General features: G+C 42.4%; 1 protein-coding gene across 3 annotated transcripts in view; it reads right to left on the reverse strand.

The window, feature by feature from the left end:
- The window catches only part of CNTN5 (contactin 5), a 669,997-nt gene that overhangs the window by 368,684 nt on the left and 275,652 nt on the right, over window positions 1-25,661 (reverse strand). The gene's annotated exons all lie outside the window — the stretch shown is intronic.

A 25,661-nucleotide genomic window follows, 5' to 3' on the forward strand; every position in this document is an offset into this window, starting at 1 on the left:
GAGTTTACTATAGATCCCCAAGCCAAACGGAGGACATAGATGATGCCTTCCTGGAACAGATGGCCAAGCATGCAAAAGGAAGGGAGATAGTAGTAATGGGGGACTTCAATTACCCGGATATTTGTTGGATGTCAAACTCAGCCAAGAGCATAAGGTCAAACAGATTCCTCACTGGCCTTGCAGACAACTTCATTGTCCAGAAAGTGGGAGAAGCAACAAGAGGAACAGCCATTTTAGATCTGGTCCTAACCAATGTTGATGACCTGGTTAGTGGGGTAGAAGTGGAAGGATCATTAGGCGCGAGTGATCATGCTCTTCTGAAGTTTACTATACAGCGGAAAGGAGCAGCCAAGCATACTAGGACTCAATTTCTCGACTTTAAGAAAGCCGACTTCATAAAACTTAGGGAAGTGCTTGGTGAGATCCCATGGACAGTAATACTAAAAGGAAAGGGAGTTCATGATGGCTGGGAGTTTGTTAAGAGGGAGATAGTAAAAGCACAACTTCAGGCAATACCAATGAGACGGAAACACGGAAGGTGCCTAAAGAAGCCAGGGTGGCTATCTAAAGAACTTTTAACTGAGTTAAGATTAAAAAAGGATGTGTACAAAAAATGGAAAAGGGGGGAAACCACCAAAGAGGAATTCAAACAAATAGCCAGCACGTGTAGACACAAAGTCAGAAAAGCTAAAGCACAGAATGAACTCAGGCTTGCTAGAGAGGTTAAAAGCAACAAAAAAGGCTTTTATGGGTATGTTCGTAGCAAAAGGAAGAACAAAGAAACAGTGGGGTCACTCAGAGGAGAAGATGGTGAAATGCAAACAGGGGACACAGAAAGGGCTGAACTCCTCAATGCCTTCTTTGCCTCAGTCTTCTCCGATAAAGAAAACAATGCCCGACCTGAAGAATTTGGAGCAAATGATTCAGCAGAGGAAACACAGCCCAGAATAACTAAGGAGATAGTACAAGAATACTTGGCTAGTCTAGATGTATTCAAGTCTCCAGGGCCAGATGAACTGCATCCAAGAGTATTAAAAGAACTGGCAGATGTGATTTCAGAACCACTGGCAGTCATCTTTGAGAATTCCTGGAGAACAGGCGAAGTCCCGGCAGACTGGAGGAGGGCAAATGTTGTCCCTATTTTCAAAAAGGGGAAAAGAGAGGACCCAAATAATTACCGCCCAGTCAGTCTGACATCAATACCAGGGAAGATTCTGGAGCAGATCATTAAGCAAACAGTCTGTGAGCACCTAGAAAGGAATGCTGTGATCACCAATAGTCAGCAAGGATTTCTGAAAAATAAGTCATGTCAGACTAACCTGATCTCGTTTTTTGACAGAATTACCAGCCTGGTAGATGAAGGGAACGCAGTGGATGTAGCCTACCTTGATTTCAGCAAGGCATTTGACAAGGTGCCCCATGATATTCTTGTAAAGAAGCTGGTAAAATGCGGTCTTGACTATGCTACCACTCAGTGGATTTGTAGCTGGCTGACTGACCGAACCCAAAGGGTGCTCATCAATGGTTCCTCTTCATCCTGGAGAAGAGTGACTAGTGGGGTGCCACAGGGTTCTGTCTTGGGCCCGGTCTTATTCAACATCTTTATCAACGACTTGGATGATGGACTCAAGGGCATCCTGATCAAATTTGCAGATGACACCAAACTGGGAGGGGTGGCTAACACCCCAGAGGACAGGATCACACTTCAAAACGACCTTGACAGATTAGAGAACTGGGCCAAAACAAACAGGATGAATTTTAACAGGGAGAAATGTAAAGTATTGCACTTGGGCAAAAAAAATGAGAGGCACAAATACAAGATGGGTGACACCTGGCTTGAGAGCACTACATGTGAAAAGGATCTAGGAGTCTTGGTTGACCACAAACTTGACATGAGCCAACAGTGTGACGCGGCAGCTAAAAAAGCCAATGCAATTCTGGGCTGCATCAATAGGAGTATAGCATCTAGATCAAGGGAAGTAATAGTGCCACTGTATTCTGCTCTGGTCAGACCTCACCTGGAGTACTGTGTCCAGTTCTGGGCACCACAGTTCAAGAAGGACATTGACAAACTGGAACGTGTCCAGAGGAGGGCAACCAAAATGGTCAAAGGCCTGGAAACGATGCCTTATGAGGAACGGCTAAGGGAGCTGGGCATGTTTAGCCTGGAGAAGAGGAGGTTAAGGGGTGATATGATAGCCATGTTCAAATATATAAAAGGATGTCACATAGAGGAGGGAGAAAGGTTGTTTTCTGCTGCTCCAGAGAAGCGGACACGGAGCAATGGATCCAAACTACAAGAAAGAAGATTCCACCTAAACATTAGGAAGAACTTCCTGACAGTAAGAGCTGTTCGACAGTGGAATTTGCTGCCAAGGAGTGTGGTGGAGTCTCCTTCTTTGGAGGTCTTTAAGCAGAGGCTTGACAACCATATGTCAGGAGTGCTCTGATGGTGTTTCCTGCTTGGCAGGGGGTTGGACTCGATGGCCCTTGTGGTCTCTTCCAACTCTATGATTCTATGATTCTATGAGACAACGAAAATTTTACAAGCCATGAAGCTAATTAGGTGACCTTGGGCCAGTCACTATCTCTTAGCCTAACCTACCTCACAGGGTGGTTGTGAGGAAGAAGAGAACCAAGTACACCACCTTGAGCTCCTTGGAAGATAAAGGTGATATACAAATGTAACTAATAAATACATTGACTGACAGTGGCTTTCTGGAATTTCAGGCACAAGTCTCTCCCAACCCTACCTGGCGATGGCGGGAATTGAACCTGGGACCTTCTGCTTGCAAGGCAGATGCTCTACCACTGAGCTAATCCTTCCTGCCATCATCTTTTTCCACTATCCTGTTTTCTTCTTCTTTGGCAATCACTCATAGCCGAGCAAGATTGTCTTCCATAAGCATGGTTTTAACAATGAGTCCATAAGTGACTGTGGAGGCCAATTCTGGATCTACACATCCTTCCACAGTGGGGACATTGGTTTCTGGGCGGGAGCTGATTATGGTGTGGATTTGCCAAGCGTGCTTTCCTCTTAGCACGTTTCTCCCTTGCTTCCTGAGTTTGAGTGTCTTCAAAGGCCATGACACCTTTGGTAAAGGCTGTTCTCCAATTGGAGCGCTCTCAGGCAAGTGTTTCCCAATTGCTGGTGTTAATTTTTTAGATTTGCCTTGAGACAGTCTTTAAACCTCTTTTGTTGACCACCAGCATTACAGTTTCCATTTTTAAGTTCGGAATCGAGTAGTTGCTTTGGAAGACGATCATCAGGCATTTGCACAACATGACCAGTTCAACAAAGTTGATGTTGAAGAATCACTGGTGATCTTTGCTTCTTCCAGTACACTGGTATTAGTCCACTTGTCTTCCCAAGTGATGTGTACAATTTTTTGGAGACACTGTTGATGGAATCTTTTGAGGAGCTGGAGATGGCATTTATAAGTCCATGTTTCACAAGCAGACAGTAAGGTTGGTAGTACAATAGCTTTGTAAACAAGCATTTTGGTTTCCCTCTAAATGTCCTGGTCCTCTAACACTCTGCACTTCAATCAGGAGAAAGCTGCATTCGCAGAGCTCAGGCGATGCTGGATTTCAACATCAATGTTGGCCCTTGTGGAGAGATAAGTGCCCAGGTAGGAGAAGTGATTGACATTCTCCAACGTTACACCATTGAGTTGGATTTGTGGCACTGCAGAGGGGTTATTTTGTACTTGGTGGTGCAGCACTTTGGTTCTACACAGCGGCCAACCAGGTGTTCTCAAGAAGCCCATGCGCGCAGCACAAAGGCAATAGCCCTCCCTTCGCTGGTATCCTTGGCTTAGAGAGCAATTGAGAAGAGAAGAATAGGCACTTTTGAAAACATGAATGTACTTCACATCTGAATTTTAATAGACCCCCCCCAATTGGATCAGATCAAAGCAATGACAAAAGAACACATTAGAAATGTTTCATTATCACCATGGTCTTGACTCTACCTTGCTGGTTTCTATTAAAATAAACAGGCAGTGCTTTCTGACTGTAGGTTTTTCAGATGTTCGCTAAAATGATAGCCCTTGGTGCATAGACAACAGCTGGGGCAGCACATGTGGACTCCTGTTGTGATTCTGCTGATCTGATGTTTCATAGGAGGTGGGAGAAAATAAACCCCTCTGCTCCCACTTTGTGATTTATTTTTAACAGGGCTCAATGTTTACAGCCCTGGCAGATGGGTGTGCAAAGCAGCAACATCAATGTGTTCATGTGGTTGCTTTTACAGCTAGGGAAATGTGCTTATATTCTCCTTGCAGGATTGGGGGACATAAATTATATCAGAGGTGGAAAACCTTCTTCAAGCCAAGGGCTGCGTTGCTTTTGTGGTAACCTTCCTGGTGTGGTGGTTGGGACTGGAAGCAAAAGTGGATGTAGCTATTACCTTTGTATGACAGGCAAGGTTCTGCACATATTCTTTCTATCTCCCATCCAGACATGCAAGAGGCATATCAGAGTTGAAGGACACCTTGGAGCCAGGCAAAAACACTCAAGGAGGGTGCAAGCAGAGCCTGCAAGAGGTGTTACCTAGGGAGAGGATATGTGGCTGGGGAAGAGTCTTGAGGACCAGAGAGAGGGGCCTAGAAGGACCCATTTGGACCCTAGAGTTGAGGTTCCCCACCCCACCCCACCCCTGCCTGGAATAGCCACTTGGCAGAGCAAGTCTGTATGATCCTTACTACGCTGATGGCAGCTCCTTTGGTAGAGCATGAGACTCTTAGTCTCAAGATTGTGGGTTCGAGCTCCATGTTGGGCAAAAGATCCCCGTACTGTAGGGGGTTGGACTAGATGACCCTCATGGTCCCTTCCAACTCTACAATTCTATGATTCTATTGTTCTGTTGCCCTCCCTCCCACCCACCCACCAAACACATTTATTACATGATCCCTGTTTGACCAGTATCACACAGCAAAGAAGTCCCTGTAAGTAACACAAATGCTGGTGAAGAAGAAATAATGGAAGCAAACCCAGACCAACAATGTGCAAAAGGGTAGTGGGTTTCTTCCTTCCTTCCTTCCTTCCTTCCTTCCTTCCTTCCTTCCTTTCTTTCTTTCTTTCTTTCTTCTTTCTTTCTTTTCTTGCAGGCCCTTACATGAAGTTCAAAACAGAAACCTTTACATCGAAAGTAAGCATTGCAAACACACAAAGGCACAACACCAATACCGCAACCAGCATTAGCGAAATGTTATGCGTGCATATTCAGAAATAATCCCTGTTGAATGCAATGGGTCTTACACCCAGGTAAATGTGCATGCACAGGATTACACAGCACATGTTACATCTTGCTACGCTTTGTGTATGTTGCTTCCAGCTGTAGCTACTTAGAGATTCTATTTGCAGAGGCTAATCGCAGGGGAAGCGGTCCAGAGGTTGGCTGTTGGGGCAAAATAAGAACAGAAGCAAAGTGCTGATGGATCAGGCTAAAGGTCCATACAGTTCAGCTTCTTCTTCTCAGAATGGCCAACCAAATGCCTGCAGGAAGCCCACAAAGAGGACCTGAGCACAACAGCATCCTCCTCACTTGCGATTTCCAGCAACTGCTATTCAGAGTCATTCTGCCTCAGAAATAAACTTCCAATCCCTCTGTTACTGTCTAGGAATCAAGGAATGCTAGCTCTGGAGCCTATCATGTTTGGCCATCCCTGTAATGATAGAATTGTAGCAAGAGAGCACATAGGCATGTTCTGCCTTTTCTCCAATTAGACAAAGGACAAACTATACATTAGAAATACTAGCAATATATGGCTTGACATTTAAAAACAAAGGTTCTTAAGTATCTCATTATGGAGGACACTGAAAGATGTCCAATACAAGGTTATCTTTGAGGTGGCATTTTGCTCCATATAAACTTAATAGGATTTGTAAGACTGCATTCCACGAATGTTCGAGATGCCAGTTAATCAATGCAGATTTTATGTATCTTTGGCAGGTATGCAAGGTTGTGGAGGATTATTGAAGGAAATTCTGAAGATAATGTGTTGTGTGACTGATAACAGGATATCCTGAGGTTGGTTGACATTTCTGAATTATTTCAAGGACTCCATTTAATTTAGAAACAAATCCCTTTTTCAAAATTTAATTAAGCCTCCAAATATTGTTTTGGTTCTTTACGGGGATCTCCCTAAGGTTTTGTCAAATATTGGAACGACTAAGAAAAAAGGTTTGGACTTCTCTGGGATGAGGAAATTGAACTTCAGCGATAACACCCAGGGAAGGGCTTCGTATGGTGAACATCTTTGTGGACAGATGAAAGATACTGGTGAATTATAATCATCACTATAAAAATATTCATTTTGGTGTTTGCAATTCTGTAATGGAACCGGAAGAATAAAAAAATAGAGCTGCTGTTATCTGTTCGTGAAAGCTAATTCTGTATGCCTATGACATATAGAAACTCCGTGAAATGTGGATTGGTTCAGGTAAAAATCTCCTAAGGCTTTCTTAAAGCGGCTTAATTCCACATCATAATCTATCTCTGCTTTGGACATTTGTCAGATTCCTGGGGCTCACTTGGAGACTCCTTCTCCCTCTTCTTATCCTGCGACTGCAGGGGATCACTAGATAAGCCAAATTAGACAGCTACGTAGTTGTTCTAGCTTCACAGCGAAGACTAAAACCACCCTAAAATACCCCCCACCAAACAACCACCCCAGTATCTGCTTCCATCTACATGGAAGCTCCATTCTGTGGAGCAACATCCCTGTTTGAGATACGACAGGCACATATTAGCTGCGATTTCTGGAAACACCTGAAGATTGAAGATGGTGGGCAGAGCTTTCATTCGGTGTTCCAAGCAGCCAACCAGACACTCTTCAGAATACTCCATTTCCTTCCCTTCTGCCTCCTGAGTTTCCATCCCCAACCCACAATACTGAGGCCCAATCTGTCCTATGCAGAACTGTAAGAAGTATCATATTACTTTAAAATGGCTTGGAAAAAGAGTCCTGGAATTGTAGTTCTGTGAGGGGAATAACAACTCTCAGGACCCTTAACAAACAGCATTTCCCATGATTCTTTAGGGAAAATCTATGACTTTTAAAAGGTGAAATCCATGACACTGTTTTAAATATATAATGCAGATGGGGCCTCGGGCCTCATTGGGCTGTTCTTGAATCTTCGCACCTTCAGTTAGGATATGTGGAGTCTTCTTTTCCGAACTCCCTTCTGCAATAAAATTCTTCCCCATTGTTTCTGGAGCTTGACAAGTCTCCATCAAAAATGTCACCCCTCTTTCCAGCAGCTATAAAACTTCTAAAACTCCGAGACACTTGGGAAACGGTTCACAGAAGGCAACCTGCTACAAAGAGAAAGCAGAACTCAAACACCTTGTCATTTAAACTTTCTTTTCAGACATTTGTCCACATTTTCCCTCTTTCCTTTTGTCGAAAAAGCTCCAGGCAATGTGTTTTTAGAACTTTTCTCCTTCAGAAATGTCACACGCCAGCAACTGAATGGCCATCAGGAGGTGGGGGAGGGGAAAGAAGGAAGCAATGGGCACTGACTTGCCTAAAAAAAATCCTGTTGTTTGTTTTATTTGTTAAAGCTTCGCTATGGAACTCATTTTCCCCGAGAAACAAATCCCAATTCAGAAATGCCTGTGAGGCTGCATTCACACAACACTTTATCCTGTTTTCCTGATTTCCCCCAAACTTTGATTTCCACATTATATTTGAGCTTTTACATGACGTAAAAGCCACTTTCAGAAATATAGCACTCATTTCCATGTTATTTGCTTCCAGGAAAAAACAACAGTTTTCGAATAACATGGAAATGACCACTAAACTTACACTATATTTTGCTGTGTTTCTGGAAGTGCCCCTTATGTCATTTTGAAAGTTCAGAAAGAATGAGGAATTAACATTTGTGGAAACACCGGGAATATGGGATAAAGTGTCATGTGACTGTTGCCTAAGAAACTAACACCAATGCCAGAAGCTGCCATTTGCAGATCTCAGGGACTGAAATGGAGGTCTTCTGGCTATAAAACAAGTGTTCCAACACTGAACTGTGATCCTCCCCTGTCTTATACACACCATGCACTGAAATTATTGGCTTTATTATGATAAGCATGAAGACAAACTTGCCCACAAACATTGACAGAACCCTGAACCAGCAGGCTGTCATTTGAAACTCCTGGAGCCATACTAAGTAATAACTGAGGAATATATGCATTTGAGAGACAAAATCCTAGGTTGGGGATATTAGGGGGGAAATTTTATCACCACGAAAGTGAGCATTTAAATATTACTTTTACTCTCAGAGTCAAGTATCATAGAAAACAGCTTGACATCTCAGGCTATTGTGTGAGCATAACTTTTGTAACAAAAGAACCTCACCAGTGTCCTTTCAATTGATTTCTCCCCCTTTGAGAAGCTGAAGTGGAAGCAAGATTAAAGGTGGCAGTTATTGTTCCTTCTCCTCCAGAGTCAATTCTGATTACTTTTGGACAGCTTTTGAATACTCGCTTACAACTTTTGGGTCCCGCTAATGGCAAGCGTGAATATTTTTGAATAACAAAGGTTGACAAAAGCTGCTCATATATTCCTTGGTGTCAAAATACATTTACGATAACGTAACTCTGCAAAGGAAATTAATACCCTCAGACATTTTTTTCCTCTCTTCACTCATGTCATGACAAAGAAAAGTTCCCCATGTAGAATGATCTCTGTGTTTGTGTGTGTGAGAGAGATGTCTGCCTGTCCAGTTCACAGCCCTACAACAATGGAACTAAGGTGAGTCCAGACAGCCTATCTTCCACCATCAGATGAAAATCATTGTTTGTTGTGAGATGTATTCAGAATGGTTGTCTGTACCCGAGCACTATACTTCCAAGCATATCATATGTACATGACAAAGCACAACCTATCTATTTATGATTAGTTTAGAAAAGAGCTATTTTGTAGTCTGTATTGTTGAGATGTCATCTGTCAAGGCAGTAAACTTTCTGGTTGTATAAAATGTCACTGTCCTCTTTATTCTGTCTCCAAACATTTTAGCGACTGAGAAAAAGCACCAGAATAAACTGTCTCCCAGAAGAGTGCATTTTGTGATAACAGAAAGCACAGAGCTCGGCTCAGAGACCATCTTGGCAGTGAGTTCTGGAAGACCTACTGCCTATCGTGCCAGCCTTTTCCCACCGGGCCCTGACTGACTCCAACTACAAAAGCTGAGGCTGCTGAACTGACTCTTTTTGGATGGGGTGTTGTTTGGTGAAGGTTGTTTGGGGGAGGAGTTGCTATTGTTGATTTTTTGTATCTTTCTTTTAGATCTTATGATTTATAAGAGCCAGTGTGGTGTAGTGGTTAAGAGGGGTAGTCTCGTAATCTGGTGAACAGGGTTCGCGTCTCCGCCCCTCCACATGCAACTGCTGGGTGACCTTGGGCCAGTCACACTTCTTTGAAGTCTCTCAGCCCCACTCACCTCACAGAGTGTTTTTTGTGGGGGAGGAAGGGAAAGGAGATTGTTAGCCGCTTTGAGACTCTTTAGGGTAGTGATAAAGCGGGATATCAAATCCAAACTCTTCTTCTTCTTCTTCTCTTATCAGTTAAGTTGTGTTTTTTTTCTGTCTTTTAATTATTGTATGTGGCTACTTTTGTTATGTTGCAGCTCTGTATTTTTTTTATGTTGTCAGCCACCTTGTGCATGGTTTGAAGTGTGGAAAGGCAGCATTCAAATAACAAATAACACATATGAGCTTATTGTTACAACAACTACCAAGATGGAATTAGCAAAGCTTCTGGAACAATTCGCCTTTGGTTCAGCACAATATCACTATCTCTTGCAGGAGCAAAGGCTGCAGTTTAACTATGTGCTGTGTGAAGAAGTATTTTCTTTTGTCTGTTATGAGTCTTCCAAAATTTGGCTTCATTGTATGTCCATGTGTTACCGTCTTATGAGAGAGGGAGAAGAAACTGTTGGACTTCTCCTTCCTCTGTGGTTTTGAAGGAACAAAACTCCCGGTTCAACCCCAGTGTGACAGTCCAAGGCCTTATCAGCCAAAGTCATGGCCCTAAAGCCTTGTTTTGAATTGTTACCATCTGCTGTAACTAAGAGACAGTGAACAGAGCAGGCTGAGAGACAATTGATTTTGCTAGTCAATGTTACTGTGTTTGCATTATACAGAAACAAATTAGGCAGATCACACTGGTGCTCAGAGAACATCTGCTGGACAAAAAAGAAATCAAAAGCAGCAATAGATCAGACAGATTTTCCCATTTTGCTAACACTGAGTAATCTGTGGCTCAATGTAGGTGTTAGCCCTAGTTTCATTATTCTTTCTCCTCACCTCCTTAAAAAAAAAAAAAAAACAAAAAAAAACACAACAGGTTGCATTTTAACATAAGAACAATGCAGGTTTAAAGGAGTGATGTAGCTTAACTTCCAGAGCAGCTTATGAAAACCACTAGTAAGTCATTCCCTACCTGCAGGTTTATAAAGTGAAAGACATGGCACATGAGAAAAGTGGGATGGGGAGGGGAGATGGAAAAGGAAGCTCAGGTACCAATTCCTACATTTATAGTTCTTATAACACAGTAGTACAGTTTTGTTTATTCAGATTCTTGTCTTCTTGGAAGAAGCCACGAAACACAGTGAATTGCAAAAGTGCACCAAAAAGCTAATTGTTTTTCTTTTCTTACCTAGATAATGAGATTTTCCTGGGAATGTCTATCTAGTAGCATACTGAAGATGGTTGTGAGTTGGAGTAATTTTGGAGCAGCTAATTGTGTCTTTAGTAGATGTTAAACCAAAATGCTTTTCTAAAGCAGTGTTCCCCAACCTTGGGCCTCCAGCTGTTTTTGGACTACAGTTCCCATTATCCTTGACCACTGGTCTTGCTAGCGAGGGATGATGGGAGTTGTAGTCCAAAAACAGCTGGAGGCCCAAGGTTGGGGAACACTGTTCTAAAGGATAAAGGCCACTACAGAAACTGAGTGTTGTTAGGACACACACACACACACACACTTTTAACCATACCATACCCTCCAACACTGTAGACTTGCATTCCTCAAAGACATTCAGAGCAGACCCACTGAAATTTATTGACATAACTAACTTAAGTCTATCGATTTCAGTGGGTTTACTCTGAGAGTGATTTAATTAGATACAACCCTAGGAACAATAGCAACAGAGCATGTGTATGTGTTGTCTGCCTTGATTAAGATGAATTAGCTTATCACTATATTTTTGTCTCTGTAGCCAATAATGGATTATCTCGTAAATTAGCATTGGTCCATATTTATACTTTCACCACCGCCAACCCCCAATTAAGAAGACTTCAACTCAGAAAACCCTTGGGAACCTCAGTCTCTAATGCTTTGGCAGAACCAGCAACTAATAAAATATGAAGGGCTGCTTTAAATAGTTCCAACTGGAGGAACCAGATACTCAGGCATAGATGCAGCTCCTGTTTAAGTCTCACTCTGAGTTTGACAGCTGCTGAAACAACATTTGAGCTCTGCTATTGTGGAATTTCCAGCTAGAGCTGTGCATGGAGCTGTCCAGGGTGCTGTAATATCCTGAAAGTCAAGCCTAGCCTTAACCTAGGCCAGGTGGGGGGAAATCTTGTCCCTCCAGATGTTGCTGAACTACAACTTCCATCACCCCAGGCTACTGACCATGCTTGCTGGAGACAATGGGAGTTGTAGTTCAGTTACATTTGGAGGATGATCAAACGTTTCCTATGTCTGACCTCAATCATGCCCTACTTCAATTCACCTTGCTCAGTTTGCCCAAATCTGTACTGCTATCTAAGGAAATATGCGACTGAGGCTGTTGCTTGAAAGATTACAGATGATATCTACAACAGCAGGCAACTGATATACTCTACATGCAGCAGGTGACCATAGATCATAGGTAGGCAACCTAAGGCTTAGGGGCCGGATGCGGCCCAATCGCCTTCTAAATCCAGCCCACGGATGGTCCGGGAATCAGCATGTTTTTACATGAGTAGAATGTATGCTTTTATTTAAAATACATCTCTGGGTTATTTGTGGGGCGTAGGAATTCGTTCATCCCCCCCCCAATATATATATATATAGTCTGCCCCCCCCACAAGGTCTGAGAGACAGTAGACCAGTCCCCTGCTGAAAAAGTTTGCTGACCCCTGCCATAGATACATAAAATTGTAGAGCTGGAAGGGAACCCAAGGGTCTCTAGACCAACCCCTGCAATGCAGAAATCTCAGCATTATTTATTTATTTATTTATACCCCGCCCATCTGGCTGGGTTTCACCAGCCACTCTGGGTGGCTTCCAACAGAACACTAAAATACAATAATCTATTAAACATTAAAAGCTTCCCTAAACAGGGCTGCCTTCAGATGTCTTCTAAAAGTCTGGTAGTTGTTTTTCTCTTTGACATCTGGTGGGAGGGCGTTCCACAGGGTGGGTGCCACTACCGAGAAGGCCCTCTGTCTGGTTCCCTGTAACTTGGCTTCTTGTAGTGAGGGAACCGCCAGAAGGCCCTTGGCGCTGGACCTCAGTGTCTGGACTAGACGAAACAGGACAGATTGCCATCCAATCTTTGCTTAAAAACCATCAAGGAAGGAGAATCCACCATCTCTGGAGAGAGTCCATTTCACTGGTAAACAGCTCTTACTGTCAGAAAGTTCATCCTGATGTTTAGTCAGAATCTCCTTTCCTGTAATTTAAATCCATTAGTTTGGGTCCTACTTTCCAGAGCAGGAGAAAACAAGCTTGATTCACCTTCCGTGTGATAGCCCCTTAGATATATGAAGATATCTCCTTCCAGTATCCTCTTTTCCAGACTGAACAGACCCAGCTTCCTCAACTGTTCCCCATAAGGATTGGTTTCCAGACCCCTGATTATCTTGGTTACCTTCCTCTGCACACATTCCAGCTTGTCAACATTCCTTCTTAAATTGTGGCTCCCAGAACTGGACACAGGACTCCAGGTGTAGTCTGACCAAAGCAGAACAAAGTGGTACTATTACTTCCCTTGATCTGGACACTATACTTCTGTTGATGCAGCCCAGAACAGCTTTAGCTTTTTTTGCTGCTGCATCACACTGTTGACTCATGTTAAGCTTCTCCACCACTGGCCATGAACTATTCATCAGCTTTTTGCTAACGTTTGATATACAGAGCTGCAACAAGCACTGTCACAAAAGGAATTGCGTGCCCGTTCTTCCAACCAAGGCTGATTCTTCGCAATTGAATCAGACACTTTACAGACTTCGCACCAGCTTTCTTTTTGTGCTAACATCTCTCGGGAAGTGATAATGAGTTTCAATTCCCTTTCGGCAAGCAGAGTGTAAACCAAGTTGGCTAACTTGAGCATTACACCACTGATGGTATATGTGGGTGTCGGCAGTTTTAAAATAACAATTGTAATGCGCAAAGCTTGAAGGGTGGTATGGTACATTAGTTCAGTGCGCCAGCAAATACAGCTTGTTTTATTTATGTGTCATCTGGGGAAACGGTACCAGTTTCTGGCCTGAAACTGTAGTTCCAGTATGGCAAATTCTGCAATCCCATTATAGCACGTTCATCCTTGGTGGGGATCTAGTTAATTAAACTGCTGTAAGTAAAACTAACACCGTGTAAGCCTGTGGAACTGTACTCAAAAAGTCCATTGCTATGCTGCATTTCAATGTCTTGCATACATTTTGTTTCTAATAGCAACTGGTATTTTTTACTAGCAGATTCCCCCCCCCCCCCGGCATTTCTATGCGTAATAAGTTTGCTGCCATGCACATATAGGCACTTAAAAACTATATTCACTAATATATATATATATTTATAATATATTTATTAAGGTTTAGGAATTTATATAAAACAGAAAAAACAGAACAATAAAAAACAGAAACAATAAAAATACATACAATCCAAACAAAACACATGCAAAACAAGTATAATTTCCATCCCTTATATTCATAAAACTTACTTTCCCGACCTCCTCATACCTCCCCTTTCTGTATTCCATTCTCTAATTAAGTCAATTCAGCAAATCCTTCCCCTAATTTCTGTATAATTTTTAGCCTTTCTTTTCTTAATCACATAATCATTACAGCTTTTAACCCCTTAATTTCTGAATCAACATCGTTCTAGCCTTCAATAATTTTACAATGTTTCTTAAGATAGTCCTTAAATTTCTTCTAGCACTAATATATATGTTGAGCCAAGCCCCACTGCTACAACTTTGCTGTCCTATCCACAGGCTGTGAATTATTCAGGGATGGGGTTCATCCTGCACTTTTCATAACTCTGTTCATGTTCTTTGCTACTGGACACAGTGTTCTCTCTTCATGTATAACTCACAAAGAAGCATCACCCTCATGTTTATTTTTCTTCAAACGTAACTTTGGGTACCAGTCTCGCTGGGTAGGTTGCATCATCACAAAGCCAGCTGGGAGTGAGAGCAATTAGATCACTGATTGCCCTTATATGGCATGGGGAAATTCTTTTGATGCAACCTTTTAAAACCACCAAAAGGGTTTTCCGCTCTACAAGAAACGGACGAGGAAAGTTAGAACTTTCAGTTTAGCCCCAGTAACTGCAGCTTAAATTGTTTGGCACAGATGGATTCCTTGCTACCACAAAAATAAAATAAAATAATAAAATAAAATAAAATAAAATATTCCACCCCACAATCTGAGCTTCCTCTGAAGATGGAATTCCCACAATCCATCTGCAACAAAACAGCCTGCCCTGGCTCTTCTGTTCCTGTATGAGAATCCCATCTTTGACTAGACACTCTTTATGCCATATAGTGAAAGAAATAAAATGTGCCCACAGTTGCTGTTTTAATTTATTAGTTGCTTGGGGCATAAGAGGCCTCCAAGCATATTGCAAAATGTAAAAACCAAAAAGATGGCATAACTTCTGGGAAAAGAACAAAACATTGCAGAAGAAAGTCATACCGTTACTTATGCACCAAACCGAAATTCAACTTCCGCAGCAAAACTATACCATCAATAGATGGAAGCATTTGACAAGAGGAGAAGAGAGAGATTTCCTTGAGTATATACCTCTAATGTAAACCTTTCTCTGGGCTAACAATGTGCTAAGCACCATTCTATCTAGAATTCAAACATAGGAGGCAGAGTTTGGTATTTTGTTTGAGTTTGTTTGTTTTGGGTCTCCATCGGTGTCTGGCCTGGGGAAATTTTGCCTGCTCCCTGCCAGAATGAAAGCCATGAATGTCCGTGGGCATGCAGAGGCCCAAGTTACTGAATCTGAAAGACCTACATTGGCTCCCAGTACGTTTCCGAGCACAATTCAAAGTGTTGGTGCTGACCTTTAAAGCCCTAAACGGCCTCTGTCCTGTATATCTGAAGGAGTGTCTCCACTCCCATCGTTCTACCCAGACACTGAGGTCTAGCTCCAAGGGCCTTCTGGCGGTTCCCTCACTGCGAGAAGTGAGGTTACAGGGAACCAGGCAGAGGGCCTTCTCGGTAGTGGCACCCTCCCTGTGGAACACTCCCCCATCAGATGTCAAAGAGAACAACTACCAGACTTTTATAAGACATCTGAAGGCAGCCCTCTTTAGGGAAGCTTTTAATGTTTGATGCATTACTGTATTTTAATATTTTGTTGGAAGCCAAATATAAACAATAAATTATTATTATTATTATTATTATTATTATTATTATTATTATTATCTGTACCAAGAGTTAGGATTCGAAGCTGTGTCAGGCCATTGATCCTTATAGGCCAATGCTGTTAATCCTGACTGACAGCCAATTTCTCCAGGGTTTCAAGCCACAGTGCCAGCTCTAATGGGAGACACTGGGGATTGAATATGGGAGCTTTTGCATGCAAATCCTGTGCTTTCCTACAGAGCTATGATCTCCCACCCCTTTTTATCTTTTAATGCAACTTACAATTTCACATTCACTTTTCTCTTGAACCATTTAATAAACACTTTAATTAGGAACATTCATATTATGCTATTCATATATTATTATACACACAACAATGTGTATAATTATATACAATAACGTGTATAAAATGCTTAAACTCTTAGGCATAGATAGGATATAGACAGAATATGTCTAATTTTGTTATTATTATGTGTAAAATAACAATGTGTATATTATGTCAGAATTGTTCCCGGTTTTAGCAGAACTGATTAAAAAGCATTGCTTTTCATCAAGATTAAGCAGTGAAACAGTGATCTATTTTTATTTGGGTTGACATTTTAACTGACTTCTCAAATAATAAGATATATCAAAAGCTGAATGAAAGCAATTTAAATAAAAATAAAAATGAAGTTTTCCATCTTCTCCCTTTGGGAATATGTGCAGCTGTTGCCCCAATCTGTGATATACTTTCTATTTTGGTTTCATTTTATTTCACATTCAGGCAACTGTCAAACTTTGGGGGGAAGCAAAATGCACTTGAGGCTGGCATGCCAGCAAAAGCATCCGATTAAAATCCATGCACATCGACAGGAGAAAACCCTTTGCATTAATGTTCTTGTCTAGGAAAAAAAGAAAAAGGAAAGAAAAATTCCAATTATAATACTGCAGGAATAACTATTAATATATGAGTCAGTGCGTGCTTGCCTTTAAAGGGAACAGGGGAGATACAGAGAAAGGAAAATTAGCCATTGATTTGATTTCAAAGTAAATAAGAGTGATGGAACTAGCAGAGATGGGCAAGCCACCTCCATGGCTGAGTTGAGCTACAGTAGTTAAGAGCATAGCTGTCAACCATCCTTTATTTGGCGGAAAACTCCCTTATCCCAGCGCCATTTCCCGCTGCTGTCCCTTATTGATGATGTCCCTTAAATTTCCCGGGTTTCAAAGGAAGCAGCTCCTCTCCCTCCCTCCCTGCCGGCCAGGGAGGAGGGAGGCTCCAACTGTGTTGCTTGGCTGTGTTGCTCACCCAATAAGGAGTCTAAGAATGACTGGGGGGTGGAGCTTGCATGCCTTGTGCCCTGCCGCGTTGCCTGGGGACTCGCCTTTGCTCAGCGCTTCCCAGCGGAGAGGTGACAGTGGTTTTCCTTGCTGCATCCCCTTTGCCAGGTTGCTGCACTGTGGGAACCACCTCTTGAGGCTTCGTTTGGCTGCTGGCTGGGCTTTCTGCCTTTGGCTCAGAGGGGCTCAGAAGTTGAACATACCTGTGCTCAGAATTGGATGGATATGTCATCGACGGCCCACTCACCCTTGCCGGGGAAAAGGTCTGTCTGGAGCGGGGGCACATGGTGGGGGAAAAGGAAAGGAGCTGGTTGAGTACAATGGCGGGCGGCGATCTCGTGGGGGGGGGGCTTTTGGATTTGTTTTGAAGGTTCCTTTGATTGAGTGTTATGGGGGAAAGGAAAGGAGTTGGTTGACTAAAATCCCTTATTTTGGCTGCTGATCCCTTATTTTCGAGGCTGCTGGTCCCTTATTTTCAAATCTGTAAGTTGACAGCTATGGTTAAGAGTGTGTCTCATTTATTTGTTTAGATTCCAAGTCATACAGGTCTTTTGAAATCATCTGTAAAAACTCAAAATCTGATTGGAAGTATATCAGCAGTCGCTTCAGACTTTTAAGTTGAGGGATTATATGGTGCTGACTGGCTATGCCATTCAAAAGCATTTTGCACCAGCTGCAGTTTTCAAATTGTCTACAGGGGCAGCATTACATTACTGTGCATTACGGTAATCCAAACAGGAGGTTATCAAAGCATGAATGACTCTCGCCAGGTTTACCTCCATCCTGAATGGCTTTAGTGGGCAAAAGAGCCAGAGCTGATGAAAGCTCACTTTTCTAAGGACTGCAATGAGACAATCCATGTGCAGAAACTGGAAGACTTGAAAGGGTGGTGGACAAGTTAAGTATCATCATTACTGCAGGTAGTCAAGGCAGGTTTCACCTTCACAATGGTATAAAGAAAGACTCAAAACAGAACATTCACTAATGGCAGGCTCTTAAAGACCTCACTTGTGGCTAACCAAAGCCAGCCCAAATCGGAAGGCTTTATGATGTCTCTGAAAATGTTCAGGCTCGGCCTCTGTAAAGACTTCAGAAAGACACTTGAAGGCTAGGCGATAACTTTGTAGCTGCTCATCTTGCCTCAACTTGGCCTGAAGATAGAATAACCAAAGTGGGTTTTTCTCCACGGTGATGAGAAGAAAAGAGGCAAATGACAGGATGTATTTTGTTAGGGGTCTTCAGCCTGACACAGTAAACAACAACAACAACCCAAAAAACCAGCCCACCAGCCATGTAAGGCAGAACATCAGGTGCTCAGTGAAGCTTCTGCAACTGTGACACACTTTATTTGCCCTTGTATTTGGTGACTGGTATTTGGTGATACTACATGTCCATTGTAAAATTTTAGCCATTTGAATTACTTATTATCCATTCATAATAAAATTACAAGTAATCTTAAAACCCTGCTAATGTATTAACCTGTGTATTTTAGCAGATAAATACCATTTTACATCAGCTACCTTTTCAAGGTCAATCACAGACTTGTTTCACTGCCATTGTCTCGTGTAAAGATACAACAGCATTTAAAGCAATATAATTGACAGCTTGTACCTATAGATAAAGTAGAACGATGAGATGTCACAGGAATAAATACTCTGCATGCATAAACTGTAAACATTATATATGGAGTCAACACTAAAGCATCAGTTGATTGGTCAATGGAAAACTGTAATTGTTTGGTGAGCATAGATTTTAATTGGTAGAGATGAGAGTAAAAATTACACGTGTCCATTTTCTGAAGGCATTTTGCTCCTGGTATGTTACTGAAGTAATGAAGAGTAAAATATTAAATTTGGGCTTTAAAAAACTCAATTGCATCTTGAACTTCCTTCAGTGAAAACAAACCATCCTCTCATGGCTTTGGTAATATGTGAATGCACTTAATTCATTGATTGAAGGACAAGCATGTAATCATCTAAATATTCTCTGATCACTTGGCAATAGGGCTGAACAGATCGACCAATTTTTGGTCCATATCAGTTCCACATGCATGCATACATAGGCCCTTTCCATTCCATATTTTCAAAAAATACATTTGTGTGGTACACACATTTCCCTAAAGTACACATTTTATACATAATTGTGTATGCTGTTCAGTAACCTTTCACTGGAATATGTATTTTTACATCAATTTTCCAGAAAATATGATTTCCCTATAAAATATGCATTCTTGTATAATTTTTTTTTTTAAAAAAGTGCATCACACAATCTAGAGAAGTGGATAATCCAATTGACAGCTGCATTCTGACCTGCTGACCAGTAAATTAGATCAATTTGCTTTAAAATGCAGAAGAAAAAAGTTTCTCCTCCATCCCTAGTTGGCAGCCCTGGGATACCCTGTTGTGTCTGAAGCTGTATCTCACCCTTGCCAATAAAAAGGGGGGGAGATATCACCCTACCATAAAACCTCTGCACAGGATGTAATAATACTTTAAAATCACTTATAAACTGATTAAATCTACACTGTACTCTCATTTTTTTGAGCAGCCTTAAAGATTTTATTAATCTGACCCCTTCTTCATTATTTTTAGAAAGCCTGATCTTGCTGACATAATTAATCCCTCCGTCACAATAGCAAACCCAAATTACCAATAAGCAGGTAACCATGCCCTTCTAGCTAACTTTTGGCTGAGATGAGATGCTAAGTCTGTGCTCTTGGCCTTATTATTTTCTAATCTAAGATTTTCTAACAAGCTGTCTGCCTAACTGAGTGATGGTCGACCTCAGGCCAAATGGGGACCTCCAGGCAGAGACGCCAAATTCTGAGCAGTATTAGGGGGCTCATTGAATGCATGTGATATCGCATTTGTGGTACATGTGTGACATCACACGTATTGGAAGGAGGCTGCAAGGCCCGATGAGGCCCTCTGCCACTGTGGGGAGGCCCTGTGGGGCCTTGCCCCTCACGATTGGAGGGTTAGTCCCATACCCACATACATTCGGGGAGCTGAGCTGTCCTCAGCCCCACAGAGTTGGCTTGTAGGCCTCCAGGCCTCTCTCTCTGGTCCTCCAGGTCTCTCTCTATGGTCCTCCAGGCCCTTGGAACTCTTCCCAGCCACACCCACTCCCCTCAAGCCACACCCTTCACTGCCCCTGCTTCATATCCCAAGCCTTTTTGCCTGGTTGTACTGTGTTCTTCTTTGGGTGGACAATAGATAGAAGTATACAAATGCATGTAGAAGTTAGTGTGCTGGACAAAGGTACAATTTGCATTCGTTGCTCCACCTACCACTGACATGTGGGCTTCAGAAGGTTGCCCAGGAGGGACAGTGGTCATCGAAGGTGAGCCTAATCCCATCCATGTCTTTCTCTCCATCAGGGCTGGGCTATGGGTGATCTAGGAGCTGTGAAGCAGGAGCCGCAAGACCAGTAGAACAAGTTCACAGAGCAAGTTGGGAACAAAGAAGTGGGCAGGGCTGAGAAGCAGGCGCTGGTTTTGCCATAGTGGAGAGCAAGTCAGAACTGGAAGACCAGCCCAGAGGCAAGACTGAAGAATAACCAAGGAACTGCCAGAACTCAGAAAGTCCATGTTGCTCAAGCAAGGCTCAGTTGGAACAGGAAGCCTCTTTATGCTGTTTCCTGTCCAGGAGGATTGATGGCCAACCTGGATGGGTGGAGTCAGTCCAGAGCCTGAGTGGACTTCCTGGAAAGATGGACTTGCAGTTCACTGGCTCACCACAGGGGGCTGCTGCCAACAAATCCCAATACAGTTGCACCTTGGTTTTCAAACAGCTTAGTTATCAAACGTTTTGGCTCCTGAACGCCACAAACCTGGAAGTGACTGTTTTGGTTTGCGAACTATTTTTGGGAGCCGAATGTCTGCTGGGGCTTCTGCGGCTTCTGATTGGCTGCAGGAGCTTCCTGCAGTCAATCCGAAGTCTCACTTCTGGAACATTTTGGAAGTTGAATGGACTTCTGGAACAGATTCCATTCGACTTCCAAGGTACAACTGTAGTTCTCTGACACTCTCGGAATTTGATTCCTGGCAGTTGGCATGAGGTCTATGGCAACAAGTCCAAGACCATCATTCTCCTATGAAATTTCATCACAAAGTTTCTATGGCCAGGTGACTCTTCCCAGTTCCTTCAACTCTCAACTAATGCACCCTCCCTCTTTGGGTGTTGAAAGTGCAGGAGGGACCCATCCATGTGCCTGTCACAATTTCTCTTCCCCTCTTCAGTGGTCAGTGGGATTGTATTTTATAGCAAGCAACAATTTCCTGGCATGTTCAAGTAATAGACTGACTCTTGGGATGCATACAGACTCCACAAAAACCCACAAAAACCCCCAGCTACACTTGCCAAAAGATGATCTCTGTCATAACATTAAATTAAAGCTGTCATTTTAAATCTCCTTAATCCCATGGCTAGAAAAAAAAATGGCAGAAAGGTATCAGGTAAGAACTGGAGATTGATCCAGATACCTTTATGCCTAAGGGATCAATCTGTCCTCATCATAATCCTCTTTTCTCTTTGTGATATGTGTAAAAGGTGCCCATCATATTTAAAACTCTGGTTCTCTTTCGGAATGCAAAATTAACTTAGATGAAATACCACCTTTAAAAGCCATGTGTATGATGTAGAGGGGTGAAGAGAGCAGAAGCTGTAGCAAAAGATTCTGTGAAGCAAATCTCAATACGAAAGTTAGTTTTCCATGAAAACAAATTATTTTCTTGTGATTTGCACAGAGGAGGAATGACTGCTGGGAGGAGAACAGAGAGAAGAAATGCCATGCACCTGCAGCAACGCAACCGGACACCTTCATCTGCCCCAGCTGCAACAAAACATGTCTCTCCTATATCAGTCTCTGAGCAAGCACTACAACTCTCCAACAGTTTGACCTTGCCCCCTAAGATGCACTCTTCCATTGTCTCCTGAGACAGACAGATGCCAACAACAGCCAAAGTACTGACACTGTAGCAGCCACTGGTTCAATTTACATAATCTTCCAAACCATGATTTGGGAGATCAGGAACAAGCTCTGCATTTGTGTGTTTCCTCCGTCTCCGTTGCATGCATTCTCCCTCCTGCCCTTTCTCCCTCTCTGCATGTACGTAGCTCAATGCAATGTTTCCTGTTTTGACTAAACCATAGTCCTCTTTTGTGTCTGTACATGACAAACCATAGGTTGCCAAAAGCCAGAATCACTGGCGAGGATCAAACTCTGATTTGCAATTCCTCTTTGCAGGGAAACTATGTTATTTTTCAAAACACAGACTGAAGTCTACAAACCCAATGACAAACTTTGGTTTAGTTACAGGTAGGTAACCGTGTTGGTCTGTCGTAGTTGAAACAAAATAATAATAATAATAAAATTCCTTCCAGTAGCACCTTAGAGACCAACTAAGTTTGTTATTGGTATGAGCTTTCGTGTGCATGCACACTTCTTCAGATACTTTGGTTTGTTCAACAAGGGACTGCAGTGGGGACACTTCGCAACTCATAGAGGTTCAATGCATGATTGCATCTGGGGAAGGCTCCTCACTCCCAAAATTACAGCTGAACTAATGAACGATGGATATGAGCAGCACAATGATGCCGTGGGGCCAAAAGTGTTGCCCCACAGCCCCGTTGTTCTCACTTTCCCTCATCACCCAAGTAAAGACTGAAGGGGGGCACAGCCTCTCTCAACAGAAAATAGGAACGGCTTCAAAGGCAAAGACCTGCAATCACAAACAACACAGAGAAAGAGGCTGCTGTCATCCCTGCTTCTATTTCCCCCAGTATTTCAACTCAGCAATTTAGTACAAAATAAATGAGAAACTGGATGGGATTTTAGAGATGCTCCACTCGCAATCTTCGAAAATGCACAGTGTTTGTTGTCAGCACAAACCATGAACATTGTACAGAAATGCACAATCTGTACTGAAAACAATTGACGATCAGTACACACTAGATAAATCTACTTACGGGAATTTAGTTGGTACTAATAATGCTCATTGTCAAATGACCCATACTACATGAGATTAGTTTTCCATGAAATGGTGGGGAATGTTGCTCAAGGCGCTGATTTGCTCCATAGACTGACAATAAACCTCCCTATTTGTAATTAATAAATTTAAATTGAAAGCACCCACAAGTCTTTACAGCGGATCCAGCATTAATTAAAGTTTCCTCTTGGTAATTGTCCACACTGACTCAAGTCTTTATGGAGAGAAGTCTGCACATAGCATTCTCAGCATGCTCCCCGTGACATATTAATTATCCAGTGAAGCACAGCTGCTTCAAAATATTCCAGCAAAGCGGTCATATTATCCTAGATATCCAGTCCATGCAGGGCAATCATTTGCAGGCACGAGTCCATTCAGTTCAATTTGGCTTTTTCCTAGATAAGCATGTGCAGGACTGCAGCCTTAACTCCACATTAGGTGTGAGGCAACCTATGGTCCTTCTGGTGCCATTGGACTACTGCTCCCCTCATCCCTTGTCATAGACCAGGCACGTCCAACCCCCAAGAGACTGCAATCTACTCACAGTATTAAGAAAACCCTGGCAGTGATATACCCATTGTCATTGGAGGATGGACCAGAGTTGTTGAGATCACTAAGGGTCCTACGATCAATCAGGATCGACCAGGAACACCCCACGATCAACCAGTAGATCACAATCAACCTGTTGGACATGCTTGTCATAGGCCACCCTGGTTGGGTTGATGGGATCTGACATCCAAAACAACATCTGGAGGGCCACCAATTCCCCATCCCTGCCATAAACCTTGCCCCAGCTCCATTTTTATAGCTTTGTTATATCTACCCCTAACATGGGACTAAAGACCCAAAACACTTCATATGGGGAAGATAACCCAAGTGAAACTAATCAGATTCTTATCAAATCTGATTTATTCAGAGATTAAGGAAATATATCTTGAGACAGATATATGAAGATACATGGAATTTTTCTCTCTGAATGTAGTTGCATAGTGACCTTTTATTCTTATAGACATGTCAATTTCTGACCTGGTGGCATTGCAAGTCTGGAAGACCTATCTGCAATCAATTATCTACTGTTGATATTATTATTATTATTATTATTATTATTATTATTATTATTATTATTGATAATGATGATAATAATATACCACCCGATACCCATAGATCTTATGGCGAGTCACAACATAAAATTACAATATGCAAAACACAAAATGCATATTAAAACAAAAAAAGGCAACCGAATAATCCCCCTTCCACAACACATTTAAAATTAAAATTTGAAATTTAAAGTCTATGCACATTTGCAGCTATTGCAACATGTTTCATACATATTAAACACACCATGCTAAATTGTGCATGTGCTTATTCAAAAGAAAAGACATGTCTCCAAACACCATCACCCAGATTATGCTTGTGTCGCCTCTTACTTGCCTTTTCTCTAAACTAAAAAGTCCCAAATGCTGCAGCCTGTCGTTATAGGGTGGGACGTGGGTGGCACTGTGGGTTAAACCACAAAGCCTAGGACTTGCTGATCAGAAGGTTGGCGGTTCAAATCCCCGCGACGGGGTGAGCTCCCGTTGCTCCTGTGAACCTAGCAGTTTGAAAGCACGTCAAAGGGCAAGTAGATAAATAGGTACCACTCCAGCGGGAAGGTAAACGGCGTTTCCATGTGCTGCTCTGGTTCTCCAGAAGCGGCTTAGTCATGCTGGCCACATGACCTGGAAGCTGTACGCCGGCTCCCTCAGCCAATAAAGCGAGATGAGCGCCGCAACCCCAGAGTCGGCCACGACTGGACCTAATGGTCAGGGGTCCCTTTATCTTTACCTTTATCATTATAGGAGAATTGCTCCACCCCCCTTGATCATTCTGGCTGCCCTCTTTAAACCTGAATAGACCTATAGCTTACTATCCAGTGTTCTGCATAATAGTTTGAAATGATACTGATTCTTATAGAGTTTAGTTATGCTCACCCCTCCTGCCAATCTGGAAGAAAGCAGTTAAAAACAAATGATCTTTAACTTCAAATAATGGAGTGCTGCAGTGAATGACAACCTGGAGCTTGATCTACAGCTGAATTGCCCAATTTATAAGTACAGGGCAATGAGAGCCGATGGCAAAGGATCTTTTCTAAAGTAATGAAATAGCAGGCTTTATTGCTCCCAAGATCATCCAAGATGTCCCCTTAGCATCATTACTACAACTGATATTACTGCTAGTATTGCTATTTAACTCCAACAGTGTGATAACTACATCATATACTATGTTCAGGCTCCCAGTTTGAGGGTTTCATATATATAAAAAGAAATCCCTGTGTTAATTGTTATACTAACTCATTCAAGTTAGTAAAGTGAATGTATAATTCCAGCAGTATGTTGAATGGCCCCTCATAGCGAAACAGGTTTTCACATACCCCTGCGAGGAATAAAATGACTCGTGTCTTGTAGATCATCTAGAGCAATATTAGAAACAACAGGATTCTTCTCGTATTATATTTAACACAGTTATGAGATTTGCTAAAATATGAACTAAGGGAGGCTTGTAAGCAGCTAACAGATGCAGGCGACATCTTGCATAGAGGACATAGAAAACCGTGCCTTCTAGCAAGTCATACCATTGTTCCGTCTAGCTCAATATGGTCTACAGTGTCTGGCAGTAGCTCTCCGGGGTTTCAGACAGAAGTCCACACAGGCAAACTGGCCTAGCACTAGTTGTTAAAGAAGCTGCTTGGTTGTTGACACAATCAGAAGCTCCGTGTCTCCTTCT

This window comes from Podarcis filfolensis (assembly GCF_964270895.1).
Source record: "Podarcis filfolensis genome assembly, chromosome: 4".
Classification (NCBI taxonomy): domain Eukaryota; kingdom Metazoa; phylum Chordata; class Lepidosauria; order Squamata; family Lacertidae; genus Podarcis; species Podarcis filfolensis.